The sequence below is a fragment of the Trichosurus vulpecula genome, chromosome 4, assembly GCF_011100635.1.
Source record: "Trichosurus vulpecula isolate mTriVul1 chromosome 4, mTriVul1.pri, whole genome shotgun sequence".
NCBI classification, from domain to species: domain Eukaryota; kingdom Metazoa; phylum Chordata; class Mammalia; order Diprotodontia; family Phalangeridae; genus Trichosurus; species Trichosurus vulpecula.
Window position 1 is genome coordinate 168,151,465 of NC_050576.1, and position 12,975 is coordinate 168,164,439.

The window sequence follows — 12,975 nt, forward strand, 5'->3', positions numbered from 1 at the left end:
CCTGACCATTTGCCACTTCTCAGTGCCCTTAGTTCTACTCTCTGGGATCAAAGAGAACCAACCTAATCCTCCACTTGGGAGTACTTCAAAAAACCTGAGGACAGTAATCATGTCTCTTGTAAGTCTTTTAAGGACTAAACTCCCAAGTCCTTTCTACTAAGCCTCAAATGGCATAGGTTCCAGGACCTTCACCATACTTCTTGCCTGACTCTGGGGCGTGCTCCACCTAATCAATATCCTTCCTAAAATGTAACACAGTAAATACTACAGATGTGATCTGAAGAGGAGAAAGTACAGAGGACCTATCTATCATCTTTTTACTCCTGGAAGCTACGCCTCTTGGAGTGAGATCCAAGATTGCAGCAGCTTTCTTGGCTGCAATATCAAATGCTGACTTCTATATGAAGCTTCAAGTCTACAAAAATTCCCAGAACTTTTTCAGGCAAGTTGCTGTCATTCGGTATGTCAACCACTTATGCCTACTGAATTTGATCTTAATCGGTGCAGCCCCATGTTCTGGATTGTCAAGATCTCTTTATCTCTTGTTATCCAGCATGTTGGCTATTCCTCCCAGCTTTGTGTTATTTGCAAAATTGATAATCCTTTCATCTATGCCTTCATCCAAGTTTCTGATAAAATTGTAGGTCATCACTGTAACCATGTGCTATAGATGATGGAAGGAATGCCAATAAGTAACTCTCATGGGTTTTAGCTTATAGGTCTGACTATGTCACAGTCACCTTTCCTACCACCCCTGGCCTCCCCGTTCAGTGGCTCCCTAGAATTTCCAGGATCAAATATAGAATCCTCTGGTTGGCTTTTTAAAGCCAACCATAACCTGGCCCCTTAGGACCTTTCCAGTCCTCTTATACCTTATTCCCCTTCACATATTCTGCCATGCAGTGGCAATGGCTTCCTTGCTGTGCCTCAAACAAGACACTCCATCTCCTGATTGCATTTTGGGTGGCCCAGAATGTTCTCTCTTCTTGTCTCCATCTCCTGGCCTCCTTCAAGTCCCAGCTAAAATACCATCTTCTATATATAGGAAGCCCCTTCCACTCTCCCTTAATACTGGTGTCTTCCCTCTGGTGATTATCCTTAATTTATTCTGTACACTTTGTTAAGACATAATTGTTTGCATGTTGTCTCCACCATTAGAGTGAGAGCCTTGAGAGCAGGGCTGTCTGCTTTTTCTTTGTATCTCCAATCATCCAACCTCTCTGCATCCCAGTTTCTTCATATATAAAAATAGTACCTAACCTCATCCCAAGTGGTACATTTGGGGCCCTTAGATATTAAAATAATTAGAGGAAGGCTGCCTAGGGTATTAGGTAGATCTTTTATGAAGTACTTATGAGGAGAGATGGATGAGAATCACAGGGCTTAAGAAGATATGGAGGAGTTACAACTTGCACATACGGAATGTCTGCTTTAGGAAAGCTTCATCTCCTGGTTGGCCACAAGGCCAGTAGTTCCTGAAGTAGCCCTGTCAAGGCACAGAAGGGTTCTGAGCTGTGTTGGGGATGGTGTATCCAAACTGAAGAAATCACAACTTGCTAAAGTAACTTAGACCAACGGCAAAGCTAACTAGAAACAGCCCAACAGAAAGAGTCCCTGGTAATCAGTTTCTTCTCTGCATTTGGAATCTAACATTTATTCTTGTCTTATCTGCCTATGTAAGTGTAACATTCAAAGTGATTGACTCATTTCTTGGGGGTTATTAGTTTGCCTTACCCCTTGATGTAAACAAATTGAAACAGTCCTTCCTGAGACATCTCTCTGTGAAGGAGGTACAGACTTGTGTCATGTAATGAACGTGGCCCAAAGTTAAATTTATGATAATGAGATTCTATCACTACTGGTAACATCTACCTCCAAGTCTCTTAGACGAGGGACAGGTTGAACTGCCTGCCAGAGGTCTAGGAAAAAGTCAGTGGTACTAAGGGCTGTTAATAGACTTCATTATTTTGTATATTCAAAGCCAGTTCCTTTGACTTGAAATCCAGTTCTCTTTCCACTCTCCCATGAAAGGAATGTGGGAATTGTACACACTCTCCTCCCTGTGCCCTTGGAGAGGCAGTAGCATAACCTCTCAGCCTGAGAGATGGCAGCTGTAGAGAAGGGAACCATGTGGTTCAAGTGGTGGGATGGGATAATCCCATCCTTCCAGATAAAAGAGGGGGTGGGGAAGGGAAGGCATTTCCTGGGCAGCATGATTCTAGAATCCAGCCTCCTATATAAACGGCATTGCTGGGAGGTGCCAGTGTCTTAGAGAGAGAAGAGAAGCATATATGTCTGGCACTCCTATCACTCCCTCCCCCCACTCAGGAGTTGGATTAGGAGCAAAGAACTAACAGTACAATCTGGGAGAACAAAAGACTGAGACTCTGCCCTCACCCTTGTCATATTTTTGTTAATTTCCCTTCTGGGGAAGTCCAAGTCCTCATGGCGGCACTGTAAGGCCTGAGATTTCAAAGGGTCTGTAGAATGAGAAACACCACAGAATGTTAGAGGGTTGCCCCTCTAGGTACTCCAAGTTTCTTTTCCTTCTGAAGAGTCAAAACCACAGCGTGGTGCGATGGGTGTGGAGGATCAGAGGGCCCCAGGAAAGGTGGTATTGATTATCTAAATGTTACTTTGAGTCCTTTATGCATTTTCTGCATATTCTGTGGCATGGAAGAAAAAAGGGCTGTTCTGTACCTGAATATATGCATTGTTATCTTAAGTGTTGGTATGGGAACTGGAGACCCTTTTACATATGTCTGTGGAGATCTGTATATGAGCCAAATTTGGAGGCAACTTTGGGTGGGGGTAAAAGAAGTCAAAGAGAGAATGATTTTGGGGGGTAGGATCCCAAGATTGAACCAAATCCACCTAAGACCATAATTTAGGGCACCCAACCACATGTAATTTCAAATGTAGCCTCTCTTAACTTCCCCTTCCTCTCTTTCATTCCATTAGTGGAGGCACACAGTATGCAGAGAAACAAGATTGATCTGAACTACAATATTAAAGTATATTAAAACAAGTGATGAAGTCTGTATCATCCCCATTTCTTATGGCACAATAGTATTCCATTACTTTCATATACCACAGCTTGTTCAACCATTCCCCAATTGATGGGCATCCCTTTGATTTCCAATTCTTGGCTACCACAAAAAGAGCCGCTATAAATATTTTTGTACATATGGGCCCCTTTCCCTCTTGTGTGATTTCTTTGGGATACAACCCCAGAAGTGGTATTGCTGGGTCAAAGGGTATGAACATTCCTATGGCCCTTTGGGTGTAGATCCAAATTACTCTCCAAAATGGCTGGATCATCTCACAACTCCACCAGCAATGTAACAATGTTCCAATTTTCCCACATCCTCTCCAGCATTTATCATCCTCCTGCTTTGTTATTTTAGCCAATCTGACAGGAGAGATGTGGTATCTAAGAGTTGTTTTGATTTGCATTTCTCTAATCAGTAGTGATCCAGAGCATTTTTTTCATATGCCTATAGATAGCTTTAATTTCTTCCTCTGAAAACTGCCTGTTCATATCTTTTGACCATTTCTCAATTGGGGAATGGCTTGTATTCCTATATATTTGGCTCAGTTCCCTGTATATTTTAGAAATGAGGCCTTTATCAGAGATACTAGTTGTAAAGATTTTCTCCCAATTTTCTGCTTCCCTCCTAATTTTTGTTGCATTGGCTTTTTTTGTACAAAAACATTTCAATTTAACATAATCAAAATTATCCATTTTGCATTTTGTAATGCTCTCTGTCTCTTGTTGGGTCATGAATTCTTTTCTTTTCCATAAATCTGATAAGTATACTATTCCTTGCTCTCCCAAATTACTTATAGTATCAGCTGTTACACCTAAATCAAGAACCCATTTTGACTTTATTTTGGTATATGGTGTAAGATATTGGTCTATGCCTAGTTTCTGCCCTACCATTTTCCAATTTTCCCAATAGTTTTTTTGAAATGGTGAATTATTAGCCCAGAAGCTGGCCTCTTTGGGTTTATCAAAGAGTAGATTGCTATAGTTGTTGACTTCTCCATCTTGTATTCCTATCCTATTCCACTGATCCACACCTCTGTTTCTTAGCCAGTACCAGGTAGTTTTGATGACTGCTGCTCTATAGTACAGTTTAATAGCTGGTATGACTAGGCCACCTTCTCTAGTATTTCTTCTTCGTAACAACCTGGAAAAACCTACACAACATAATGATGAGTGAACGGAGCAGAGACAGGAGAACATTGTACACAACCACAGATATGTGGATATCGTGAGGACCAACCCTGATAGACTTCGCTCTTCTCAGCAACACAAGGTGCAAGGACAACTCCAAGGGACTCACGATGGAGAATGCTATCTACATCCAGAGAAAGAACTGTGAAGTTTGAATGCAGATTGAGGCACACTATATGCTTGCCTTTTTTTCTTCTCTTTTGTTTTTGCTTTTGGGTTTTTTTTTTTTGGTTCTGTTTCTTCTTTCTCATGATTCATTCCATGGGTCACAATTCTTCTCCACAACTTGACTAGTGTATAAATTAATTCAATGAGAAGTTATACATGGTAGTTATATGAGATTCCATGCCATCTTGGGGAGGGAAGGGGGAGGGAGGGGAGAAAATCTGGAACTCAAAATTATGTAGAACCGTGTTGTAAACTAAAAATAAAAAAAAAAAAACAAGTGATGCAGCAGAGTAGAAAGAGCCCTGGATTGGGGAGTCAAAAGACCTGGGTTTGGCTCCCAGTTTTGCAACTAAGTAGCTGTATAACCTAAGGTAACATATTTCACCTTACTGAACCAGTTTCTTCATCTGTAAAATGAGAAATGGGGCTGGATGAGAATTTCTAAGGTCCTTTCCAGTTCCAAAGCTCAAGGATTATGTTAACAGGAATGAATATGCCAAAATAGCATCTGAATAATGGTCACTATTATTTTAGTAGCTGTGTAATGGAAAGAAAATGAAGTCACTTGTCAGAAGAACTTGGTTCTGGTTCTAGCTTTGCCACAAATTAGTCATGTTATCTCAGGCAAACCACAGTACTCTGCACATAGTAGGAACTTAATAACGTTGAATTTGAATTGCATAACTTATTTATATTCTAGAAAAAGACCTCTTCTCTGTTCCAACTTCAATTCTCACTTTGATAAGTTATTTATATTTTAGCTTCAAAGCAAGCTTTTTTTTTGCTTTATTATAAAAACAATAAGCAGATTCCAAAAAATTTCCCCAACCTCCTTTAGACCTTGCTACTGCTTCCCCATTCTCGCCATGTCACACTCCTTGAAAGAAGTCTACTTTATTGCCTTCATTTCTTATTGTCCACCTACTGTGCTATATATATATTAGCTATATATAATATATATGTAATGTGCTATAACTTTACTTTCACCTATACCAATCTACTGAAATTGCTCTTCTCCATAGCCAAATCTTATTCTCATTTTCTCAGGCTTTTCCTCAGTTCTCCTCTTCTTCAACCTCTGTTATTCCACTCATATTCTTCCAGCCCTCCTCCGTTGGCCTCTGTGGTAGCGTCTTTCCATGGTTCTCCTCGTGTCCTTTAGTTGCTCTTCTTCTTCTAACTTAGGTTATATATAAGTCGACTAATCTCTAACTACTCTTCATTCACCAGTTGAAATGCCACTTTTTTTGTGAAGCCTTCCCTTCATACTAGTTATCTCTGTGCATGTTGTCTCTCCTTCATAGACTAAATCTTCTTTTTATGTTGCCAGTAATTTTTCCTAAGTGTGAATCCAACCATATCACTCCTTACTCAATAAACCTCACTGGCCTGAATCAAATGTCTCTAGGATAAAATATAAACTCCTCTGTTTGGCTTTTATAGCCTTTCACAACCTGGCCTCATTCCAGGCTCATTATACATTTCTCCTTTTCCTGCAATCTATGGCCCAGACAAACTGGCATTTGCTCATTTCTTCACACATGTTCCTCCCTCCTCACCTCTGCCTCACAGTATCTTCTGCTTCCTTCAGGATTCAGCTCAAGGACCACCTTCTACCTAAAGCCTTTCCTGAGGAATGAAAAAAGATTTAAGCACTTAACACCGTGCTAAGTGCTGGGGGATACCATGACCAGGGCAAAACTGTCCCTGCTCACAAGCAACGCACATTCGAATAGGGGAAGGCCTCACACAGTGGAGGTTTTGACTACAAGTAGAATAGAAAGGCCTTGGAGGTTCGATGGCAAAGCAGATGGCAATGCATGTACTTTAATGTCTCATTTCCATAAATAAAACCATATCTGTTTGGGATGTTGAGCCATCTGACAATGCCAAGTACTTTGGTGGAGAGAATGTTCTTTTCTTGTATTTGTGGAGGAGGCCCGAGCTGCAGCACCTGCAGATCCCCAGTCTCATCCCTCCTTCCCTAGCCACCTTTTATCTAATTACCTTGTATTTATTTTTATCTATTCCATATATACTTATATGTGTCCATTTCTCCTCTAACAAACTCCCTGAAAGCTGGAACAGTTTCATTTTTTGTCTCTGTTTGCCCAGTGCCTAGCACACAGTAGGTACTTAGCTGAGGTAAGGAAAGCAGGTCCTGAATGTGTTTTGGATACCAAAGAACAAGTGTTAATTAGGATAGCATGAAGCAAGCTTTTGCACAAATCCTACCTTCCACTTTGGGTAATAATTCTGCTCCACAAGCAATACAGCAAAGTCCTGACTTGCAAGGCTGGTTAGTTGTGTCCTTTCACAAGACAAGAGTGATATGATAACTTCAGAGGTGATGTGTAACATCTAAATTTACATATAAATATCTAAATATACATAATATTCATGAAAAAGATATTCTAACCAAAATTCATATTAAAGTTAAATTTAAGGGGTTCATCCTGCTGGAAGCAGCAGCAAATCTGAATCAATATTTAATGCAAGGATTCTTAACCTGGAGTCTGTGAACATTTAAAACATATTTTTGATAACTCTATTTCAATCTAAATGGTTTCTTTTATAATCCTATGTACTTTATTTTATGCATTTCAAAATATTATTCTGAGAAACACAGACTTCGTCAAACTGATAAAGAGGTCCATAACCCAAAGACAGTTACGAACCTCTGATTTTAGTGCCTTTAAAACTCTTATTTATTTAAAAATACTAATTGCACCTAGAAGGGGAAAGCAGCTATCTTAATTTATGTAAATTATAGGCCAATTGTACTCTATGAAGGAAGGTCTAAGATTTTAATTGCAATCAGCACGTGAGCTTTGAATGCTAAATGGCATGACAAAAAATAATCAGATGGATCTCTACATAAGAAATCCTTCTCATGACATTATGGTCACACTGAGTTGGCTGCAGAGCCATTAAGGTCTGGGTTCAAATTCTGCTTCTGACACATACTGGCTAGGTGACCCTGGGCAAATCACTTAGCCTCTCAGTGCTTTAGGAACCTTTCAAAGAATATAAATTGCAGAGAAGGTGCTGACCTACATTGGTATGTGGCATTCCCTCCTGTGGCCCCTATTTTTATTTAATTTTTTTTTTAAAAAGAAACACAGAGACAAAAATTAATAGGGACAGGAACTGAACTTCTGATGTCAAAGGTAAAGAGAACTCCCTCTATCAATGTAGGTGTAGCCAAAAGAGCAAAGGATGCGGCATCAGGAGGTCTGGTCTAAAGCCAAGCTCATCTGCCCATGAACGGTGATGGCCTTTGGCAAGTCACACTTTCTTCTCCGATCATCAGCTTCCTCATCCACAAAATGGGAATGTGTCCTTTCTACCTCACAGAGTTGTATTAAAGATTAAATGGAGTGTTTTATAACTATCAAGTGATACATAAAGATAAGGTATTATCAAATGATAATATATGTACGTAAAATGTATATAAAGTATATAAGATAATGTATGTATAATATATATAGTTATGTTTAAAAGTAATGATAGTAACTAACATATATATATATAAATAAAACTCTAAGCTTTACAGGGCAGTTAGGTGGTACAGTGTTCAGCCTAGAGTCAGAAAGACTCATATTCTTGAGTTCAAATCTGGCCTCAGACACTTACTAGCTGTGTGACCCTGGGCAAGTCACTTAACCTTGTCTGCCTCAGTCTCCTTGTCCGTAAAATGAGCTGGAGAAGAAATGGCAAACTACTTCAGTATCTTTGCCAAGAAAACCCCAAATGGGGTCAATGAAGGGTCAGACACAACTGAAGTTACTGAACTTTAATCTCTGCAACATTGTTTACAGGTACTATATCATCTGAGAAAGCAAAATGTCAGCTATTATAATTATTATAAACTGTTAGTGCCAAAACGGATGTTAGATTTCACCTGGCCCAATTTTCTCATTCTATAATTGATGAAATTGAGGCCCACTGTGGAGAAATGTCTTACCCAAGGCCACATAGCTAGTTAGTAGCAGAACCTAAATCATCTGAATCCAAGCATTTTCCAAGAATTCCATGGTGGCAGCAACAGTACCACTAGCAGCAGCAGCAACATTATCAATATCATCATCATCATTCCAAATGCATGTCTGCCTGGTCAAATACTTTATTCTATCTATGACTAATACTGTTGGTATTTTAATTCATGTTAATTTCAGTGTGAAATTATTTCCCATCTGAGCAAAAAGTAACATTTGGCTAGATTAAAGACTTACCAAAATCTGATGAAACATTTTTTAAAAATGAAGACTGAGGCCACAAATACATTTTAGCACTGTATTGTAAAGGGCATTCTGACTGATTATATCTTACTGACAAGAACATTTACTCAGATAAATGGTCACCTTGTTTTTTTAATCCAACCACAAAGTTTTTATTATTTTGCAAAGGTTCTACCTTGCTTCATGATTTGTCCTATTTTTAATAACAAAAAAATAAGTAAACAGATAAAGGACCATGATCATTAGAAAAATAGAATTCAGAAGGTCTTTGAGTAGTCTTTGACAGGCATCTCTGTGGAGACCTTTGGGAAGACAGTGTCATGCAACAGCTTTCCGAGAAACTGCTCTAGGTCAACATTCACTTTCAAAGGTTAAGCTTCTGGGAACCACAAGTTTCTCTCAGTCCTTTCCCTTCCCAAAATACATTGGAATCTGACTATAACAGTTTGTTACAGAGAGGAATTCGGTATAAGGTAGGTTGTCTTGGACTCCATCCAAGAAGGTTTAGTTACTGAAAGCACCTCATTATTAGGTGGTCTCACCAATAAGGTGATCCACTGGCATAAACCCCATGGATGCTATAACAAGGCTTCATTGTAGTTAACACAGGAAGCCAAGCAGCTAATGGTTCTATCAAAAGAAATCTTAAGAAACAATTTTGTAGATAGAGAAATATCTTATGTGATAGAGGATCATGTGCCTGGATCCTTTGCCTAAATATCCATTCCCTGCAGCATTGTTCTTCATTGGTTTTCTGACTACAGCTCTCATTTAATCCACATTTTGGGATCCTTCTAAGGACTTATCTTCTGATAGTGCTTTCCTATAGAGACATACATTTAACCACACTTAGTAAATTGTCATAGTTAAGTGTGACTAGAGGACAAAGAATAAAAAGCAGAAATTCATGCTGGTTTAGGTAAACTTTCTGCTTAAACAAAAGATATTTGAAGTAGGTGGGTGGCTGAACAGAAGTGTGGTAATCAAGTACAAGAAGAAAGCCATCACTCTGAAAGATTAAACAGGCCTAAGATAGATAACTTTGTTAAGTCAGCATATACTAAACAACTTCAATTTGATGAAATGTCTTTATAATGTTTTCTCAAAGAATGAATATTTTGAGTGTGTTTTATTGCAGGAAAATACCATGTAAGAATAATGCTGTTAGAGAAGCCTTATAATAATAACATCTTATGAATTAATGGGCAAGTGTAGAATAAAATTCTTAGGGAAGATTTAAAAATAAAGCTTAATTCTGATGACAGTTAAAAACAAAACAAAACAATCAAACCCTTGATAATCAAATATATTTAGTAGGAACAAAAGGAAAAGAACAGTTATTTATTTTAGACACGTCCTAAGAAATTTGGTGTGAAGTTTTACGCTAAGATTCCAACACTAAGACATCTAACCTTTACTCTACAATTGTACCTTCCTTCCACGAATGAAGCCCTTTCTCCAATGGATAGCTTTCCGGGTTCTTTGTCTGTAAGCTCTAAGTACTTTCAGGCCTTGAATAAATTCAGGATCAGATGGTTACTTTATACATAATGAGCATATAGAGTGCAAGTTATCTGAAAAACTATTTTATCTTATATATCCCCTATATCACTCTAAAATAAATCAGCCTGTCTTCCAATAGTAATAATTTGCATGCAGTTTACAAAGCAATTAGGTATCCTCAATAAAAGTTATTCTTTCTCTTATTATAGGTTAGGTAGCATTTGCTTTCTTGGTGCTATTTAAAGAGTAAAAGAACACCCTTTTCTAGTATACTTGGCTAACTGCTTTCTTTCAACCAGTGAATTTTTCAGTTTTAATCTTTTAGCTCTATAGAAGATGGCAAGAAGGATCCTCAGGACCGTACAAAAAAGGTAAATATAGGTTTACTAGTATAAACTGTATATCCCTGATAACACTCATATAAGATATTGTTGTAAGATATGTGTGTGTGTGTAAAATAACAATATCTTATTTAAGCATTTGGGGACCTAAAAATTGTACTTAATACCACAAAAACTAACTCCCCCATCCCCTGTCCACCCCACCCCCTGCCCCTGCCAAAGGCAGCATCCTAAATAGTAGAAATAGCTCCAAGAAGTATCACGACAAAGGAGTGGCATGGTTTGCCAACATTTGGAATTTTTTTGTTAACCACATTTCACAAAAACCATTACAACATGCCAGATTGTAGAGCAGTGAATAATACATAAGGAACAAGTGAGATTTGTGATTGTTGCTTTTATTTGGCACGGAACATCAAATAACAGGCCGGTTATTAAGGAACAGTTGCAGGTCTTTAAGCAAAGCCGGGATGATCACAGATCTAGATCTGTGCTGGAAGTGACTTTACAGGTCATCTGGTCCAATCCACCCACTCATTTTACAGATGAAGAAGGCAAGGCCCAGAGATGATAGGTACCTAGCTGAAGGTAACTCACACATAGGTACTCTGTAGCAGAACTGTGATTTGAACTTAGGAACTGAGACTTTCAAGTGTAGTGCTCTTTCCACTGTAAAAAGTCTATTTCACTTTCTTTAATATTTATTTGTATGAGTTGCACACAAATCAAATTCTTGTTATCTGAATCATGTTTTAAATATTCACTTTTAAAGGAACCCTGTGTAATTCTATCTGAAAGTTGAGAGTCCTTTAGAATGGCAAATACTCTGAGACTAATTTAGCAGTTTTGAAAGTCCATATATTTCATGTACTGAGTTATAGATAAGTGAGGACATGCAATCAGTAGCAAGGCCTCTTCCAGGTCCAACTTCTAAGATTCCATGAGTGGTGATGACATTTTTATAGGCAAGCTATAGATGCCCTCACTATGATCTTCATGCAGCTTGGGGCAGTACAGGAGCACTGGGCTCAGTAAGAAGGCTGGGTTCTCATTCCAGCTTGGCTAGGAACTGAACCTCGATCACATCCCTGGGCCTTTCTTTCTTCCTCTGTAAAGTGAGGAGTTGGTACTAGTTGACTTTCAGGGTCCCTTCTTTCTCTAATTTCTATGACTTTATGATCATTATAAGGCATAACTACAAAGCAATGTAATTGCTTTTCAATAAGGACACCTGCATTATACTTCCAAAAGAGTGATGTCCCAGCTACAGGAGTCACCTTAGGAGCCAGTACAGACACTGGTTCTCGGAAGGCCTTTCTTGCTGCAAAAACAGACAGAACTTCTCTTTTGGAACTGCCTTAATAGCCTTTGGGCATCTGAATATTCTCTAAGATGGAAAATTTTCATTTTGGGGGAGAACAGCCTTAAATCACCCAATCATCTGTTAAAGGAGATAAGTGATTCAATTTTTGCTTGAGGTCAAGAATGAGCACTGCTTATAATGTAATGGGATTGATTTTGTGTGCCTCATAAACCAGCTCAAAGGCAATTCCCAGAGAGGAGATCCAAGCAAACTGTGAGCAAAGGAAAAATTATTGGGATAAGGGACAGTTTACCTCAGGGTGTGTTCTGACTGGGATAGGATTAATGTGGATTACAAGTTGAGTATATTTGTTTTTTAAGAAGAATCTGTCAAAATCCAATTCAAATTGACTCCTAGTGGAATACCAACAAAATATGGGATTTTTTTTGCACCCAGTATGTACTTACTAAGCATCTGCTGAGTTGATTATGACAGCTAGAAAAAAACCATAGAGATAACTGAGTTCAAATCCCTCATTTTACAAATGTGGAAAAGAGCTCAAAGAGAAGTGACTTGTGCTTTAAGTTTTTCAAAGCTTAACATTTATCAACTTATTCAGTAGAGTGGAAAGATTACAAGGTTTGGAGTCAGTAGACCTGTGTTCAAATCTCATCTCTGCTATTTACTTCCTGTATGACCTAGGCAAGTCACTTAACTTCTGTGTCTCAGGGTCCTCATCTGTAAAGTGATGGGATTGGATTAGGTCTGAGGATCCTTCCAGTTCTAAAAATTATGATCGCATGATTACAAAAATTTCTTTCAATCTATTGTTTATAGTCAATTGCCAATGATAAACATAAGGAAAAGATGGCACATCAAGGGGAATTATTTTGGGAATCCAAAACCTTCAATTGGTGAACAATAAAACTAAATCTTTTTGAGCTGTGTTTAAAGCTGTTAGGTACAAGTTCATATTGCTTGATAAGAAATTTGCTGGTTTCTTGCTCTGTAAACTGTTAGAAAACACAAACATGATCTGAAAAGCACTTTCAATTTCAGTGATGAGAGGTATAATATATTGTAATGGGGAAAATTCAGTGGATTTGGAACCTAAAGAACCGAGTCCGTATCCCAGCTCTGGTACTTAACACTTGTGTGGTCTTGGGTGGATCACTTAAG